Source organism: Cibotium barometz, chromosome 60, assembly GCF_041138505.1.
Source record: "Cibotium barometz isolate CiBa-2024 chromosome 60, ASM4113850v1, whole genome shotgun sequence".
Lineage (NCBI taxonomy): Eukaryota > Viridiplantae > Streptophyta > Polypodiopsida > Cyatheales > Cibotiaceae > Cibotium > Cibotium barometz.
In genome coordinates this window covers 19425751-19431750 of record NC_141105.1, presented here as the reverse complement: position 1 = coordinate 19431750, position 6000 = coordinate 19425751, and positions in this window count along the sequence as shown.

The following is a 6000-nucleotide window of genomic DNA, read 5'->3' as shown; positions in this document are numbered from 1 at the left end:
GGCCACGATACACTAAACTGACATATTTTTGCTGCAGTTAATTGTGTCGTGTGAAGACCTCTTAAGTCCTCCACGGTGCATCACTTTTAGCTTTAACTTTTTATGATCATGGAACTTAGTGCGTGCACCTATGTATTAAGGTTTTTTTTCGTAAGATAGAGATACCTATTTTGCATACTAGGCTTACATCCAAGACTTACTCCCATTTTCTATTCAACAAATTACATACTAGGTCCCACATTTCATCCTCCCATACAAAGGAAGACTTCCCCTATGAGAAGTGGAATCCCAACTGCATATAGGCAATAAGAATCACATGAGAGGTGTATCCTTGGGGGACTGTTGTTCAAACTCCACTCCTTTAATCCATATTCTCACTGTTGGCCTAAGTTCCGAGGGGATTTTCCACAAAGGCCATGAAGGTCTCTTCTGGTTACTTATCTTTCAGGTACCACATTTTGGATCTTGGTCCAAATTTGGGAAACTTAGCTCTAGCATCATCCCATGTATATACCTGCCAATGATCAAACTCATTAGGCTAACCCAGTATGCATTAACATTTCACCTTCCTTGATTTATATCACCTAATCCTAGATTGTAATACCTAGACAGCCTTAGTATATATATTATTATTCATCCTATTGATATGATACATCGACCAAGAAAAATTTACACTTCTAAACATAACTTCAGTGGCCTCTATTCCATGTATGTTTCCCTTGCCAAAAATAAGCTCATTTCTAGAGACCCAAATCACCCACAGGCACTAATACCTAATGATGCAGAAGATTGGTTCAATCTCATCAGTTATCTTGTATAATTTTCCCACCAATAACCAGCCCCACCAAGACCCCCTCAATCCTAAATTGTCTTCTACCTATCTATCTATTTTCCCCCAAAATCCCCTTAAAGCAAGACACTCCTAGAAAGCATGCCTCCCTTCCTCAATAGCAGTTTTGTATTTGGGGCATGTCCCAACACTTCAGTTCCTTTGGAGTAGCTTAAACCCAAGAGGTAAAGCCAGAAGGCAAACTCTCCACAAGAACACTTGGGCTTTCATCGGGATCAAAGCATCCCATAGCAGATTCCACCTTTTCTTCCCAATGTTTCTATCCTAGCTAATTCTCCAGACTGTATTGCAATATTTGATATTCATTTTCCCTTTACGTACTTCTTCATACAATGTCTTTGTATTGATTCTATCAAGTTTAGTTTCGAGTTCTGAAACCAGGAGTCTTCATTGTATGCTATAGTAGAACACCAATTCTTTTCCACCTCAACAAGGACTGAGCTGAGGACCTAAATCTCACTTTGTTGTAATGTGAACTATCTCATAACCTACTATATCTCTTTCCATCCTACTTGAGAGAAGTCCCATATGTCGTCTAATCTCCTGAATCTTCCCTTATTATTCAGTCTTCTAGAAGCCTTGGTATCCAAAAGGACTAAAGGGAGGCTTAAACCTTAGGACTGGGGAACGGTTAATCATTCAATGTTTTACTAATGATTCTGTGTTATTCTTGAGAGATGACAATGAAAATGTGAGGAATGCCCTACCACTAGTGCAAGTATTTGCCAAAAGCCTCAAGATCTAAATGCAATATCTATAAATCCAGAATAATAAGCCTAACAGAAGAAGACAACTTTGACATGGAAAGATGGGGCCGTGATGTCATTAAAAGAGGAAGGATCATTAGACGTCTAGGGGTCCCCATGGGAGTGGGAGTAAGTAACCAAGAACCTGAGTAAATGGGCTATTGAGAGATTCTGTACTAAGCTTAGGAAATGGGAAGGGGTGAGGGTACCCTTTCATGGATAGGGTTGCTATAGTGAACACAGTACTCAATGCATACATCTTGTTTATCTACCCTGTGATGATAGAGTTCAAGAAAGGACATTGGAAAAAAATTATTGCTCCTATCAAGGACTTTTTATGGAGGAATGTCTACAATGGAAAACATGCCCTCTCTTGGGTAGCTTGGGACAAGGTAGCTCTCCCCAAAAATGAGGTAGGCTTGGGAATTCTTCACCTCCCCTCTCATACTAAAGCTAGAATATTAGCTAGATTCCCTAAATTTCTTAAACAAGAAAGTATCTAGGCTAGGATGTTGAGAGAAGAGATAGAGGGGATAGAATTCCAACTTTCATTGATGAAATTGTAAACAATATAAGTACACAAAGAAAGGTCTTCAATTAAACACGAGGAAACTTATATACAAGAGGGATACTTTTATTAGCCTTGAATTCATTCAAGACGTTTCTTTGAATTTTCAAAATCCATAAAAGATGGTTTCTTTTTAACACTCTATCAAACTGGTCTATAAATAGGATGAGACGGGCCTGAAGATGCAGAGAAAAGAAGCACTAAAGGTCCTACAAAAGAAGATGGAGGAGGTGAGACAGGTAAGATATCAGTCTCTCTCCCTATTAACTTTGTGAAAGAATGGACACTTCTTTATCCTCACGGGGTATACTTTTAGGAAGACCTACATACAATGTGCATTCAAATAATGGACACTTATTTATCCTCAGGGGGTATAGTTTTAGGAAGACCTACATACAATGTGCATTCAAAGAGTATTAAAAAATAACCTTTTGTGAATTTTGGCTTCATAAAATGACCCCTTTTTCTTTATAAACATACAGGTTTTTCTAAAAATGCCATTTAAAACCCCCTTATGTAAGAAGATTTTTGTAATTATAAAAAAAAACCCTCCTAATGATCACACCTAGTAGACTTACATATTTTTAAGTGAACCCCCTAAGCATGGGTGTTAGTCAGTCTTTGTCAACAATCCCTAACCCCCTACATAAGTTCTCAAATCTTGAGTTAGAAACACCTAGAAAGCGAGGGGGATTTTCGTTGAGCATACCCAGTATCTCCCTTAATAACTTCTTATGATTTCTTATCTTGTAAACAAGAAGATATGTCTCTCACTACTTTGGGGGCATGTCAATAGATGATATGCAACTCTCCCCTATCTCTGTTCCATTGGTCTCATGATTCTCTCCACAATCCTAAACCCTCCAAATGTCTAGTTTGGATAGAGTTACATGGTCTCCCCCTTCACCTCTACCCTCTAATGAAGCTTATAGTGGAACTGTTGGGCAGGCTTCTTAGCCAAAGACCCCAATCTGACATAAACCCACTACGGTAACCTTAAGTCTTATTGAAAATAGATATCAGCTTCCTTCGACCCTACTTATTAACCTTGGGGATGAAAATCCTACAATCCATAGTTTATAAGAATCTCTTAAATGCATGTTCCCACTGTGGAAAGCATGAGAACCCTATCCATAATAACTCTAAATAATTATAGTGGAAGACTATATTGCTAGTAATCACAAGTAGAGAGAGAGAGAGAGAGAGAGAGAGAGAGAGAGAGAGAGAGAGAGAGAGATTGTGCAACAACACTGTTGCAAGCAAAATAGGTAACTGATGAGGGTGGCCTAAAAAGATTCCCTCCCAAAATGTGTGAAATCTCAAAAATGGCTTAAAAACATAGTTTTTTGAAAACACATCTAGAATTCCATGTATAAATTTAAAAATTATGTGAATTTTGCTTTTTTTTTCAAGATTGAGAACACGTGTGACCTTCGTAGATTTATAAACTGCTGTTGTTTGTGACATAAAAATAAACTTGACTTACAAAATGACATAGGAGTCTACATAACTTAAAGAAATATCAATCTTTTTCAAATAAAAAATTATTTTATAAATTTCATGAATGTAAGACACTTTTTTTAATGGACTTTCTTGGGACAAATTCTACCACTATGCATAAATATGCATATTATTTGACAAGCACTCAAAAAAATATTAGAATACATAACAACATAAGCTCCATAATTTATGAAAAATTCTACAAACATCCTTGAATCTATTTCTAGACCCAGATAGCAAAGCCTTTAGTATATACTTATCTTGACAGTTTGCATGACATAATTATTTGCTCTATTATTTATAAGCAGATAGTGGGCATGATATACAACCAATGCTAAGAGTTTAAAGAGCAACTTATCCGTGTGCAAAGGTAGACTTCTATTCATATATATATGTAGAAGATGGTAACTATGGAGGCTTTGAGTAAACCTAAGCATGTTAAAAGAGTAGAAAATTAAAATATTTTTTCGGTGGAACAATTTTAGAGGCAGACATCATATAGCCTATAGGTGTAAATTTCGACCCACATAGGCATTTGTTTTCATGAAGGAAATTTGTGTTATGCAATATGGATAAGGGTGGCGGGAATAAATTAAAACCTATATCATGTACATATGTGGTGGTGGCAAAAATTCATAGTATGCATATGTTGATGTTTGATCCATATAGCTAGTATCATGAATGTAGGTGATGGTATATCTAAAAGTAGTGTAGGAATGAGCTCTAGTTATAATTATTTAGAGTACATCTGAAGGATGTTGAGAGATGGTATGTCTAGGGGTAGTGTAGAATGAACTTTGGTTATAATTATTTGGAGGACATGCGAAGGATGCTGAGAGATGCAATCTTCGCTCGCGACATTGTCTTTGTGTACAAAGAAAAAAGAGAGGAGCTTAGGGCTTCTGGAATGGTGGTAGAGAAGAGCATGGAGCTTTCACGAGATGACGATAGATTCAGGGTCCCCTATGCTGGAGAGCATACTACTGCACATAGGCATGGTAGAGTCCAGGCTCACATGAACCCCCCTCCTTGACATAGATGGTCCCACAAACGTGTATTTGGTTCTAGGTCTTTAGCTTTAAAATTGAATTGTCGAACAAAAATCAGGATTGACGAATCAATTGACTCGTGGTTTTCCAAATCAATGGAGCCTTGCACATCTGGATTAAAATCATTGGATTATAGGTCATCATGGATTATCTCATCTAGCTCTTCTGCTATCATGAACTTTTGGCATCTACTATGTAGCAATATTATTTATGATACAAAGGTTACATAGTTACATAGACAAGCATTTTTTTTAATGACCTCCTCTCAAATTTGTAGTCAAAGGTTGCGACCATATGTGTTTTTCATGTCCTTAACCCTAAATCTATGTTCTACCTATATCACCTTTTCCCCTAGGCATATGTTTTCTTTAATTCTATGATTTATAAGTTTTTTTTTTAGATTTTTTGAGATTTTATTGGCTACTAACTACTATTTGGAATGAGCTTTTACATATTCATTGGTGATAAAAATAAAAACAATTCTCATAAAAAATGTAAAAATATTTCAAAGTTAAGAAAAAAAAAATCAACTCTACCACACAACTCGATGTTTTGGATTAAAGTTGATGCAAAACATCAACTCTACCACAAACCTTGATGTTTTGTATCAAGTTTCGGATGCTCTGAAGAAAGTTGGAGGATCGGAGGTGGATTTTCACATATGGCATGTTTTAGCAATTTCATTCACTGAGACTTGCTCACACAACCTATTCCACAAATTTTGAGTACCAACACGACTATGTTTCAATGCGATGTGCAAATGTCACAAAATGATTTACTGATACAGTAAATCGTTATGTTTTAATGCGATGTGCAGATGTCACAAAATGATTTACTGATACAGCAAATCGCTATGTGACGTCTACACATCGCATTGAAACATAGTTATGTTGATACTCAAAATTTATGGAATAGGTTATTTGAGCATGCTCAAGCGGACGGAATTGCTAAAATAGGACGTTTGTGAAAATTGACCTCCTCCGATCCTCCAACTTTGTTCTCCAGAGCATCCGAAACTTGATGCAAAACATCAAGTTTTGTGGTAGAGTTGATGTTTTGGATCAACTTTGATGCAAAACATCAACTTTTAGCCTTTTTGGATCCACTTTGATGCAAAACATCGAGTTGTGTGGAAAAGTTGATGTTTTGCATCGAGTTGATGCAAAACATCAACTTTTCCACACAACTCGATGTTTTGCATCAAAGTTGATCCAAAACATCAAGTTTTATGAAAAAGTTTATGTTTTACATCGAGTTGATGCAAAACATCAACTTTTCCACAAAACT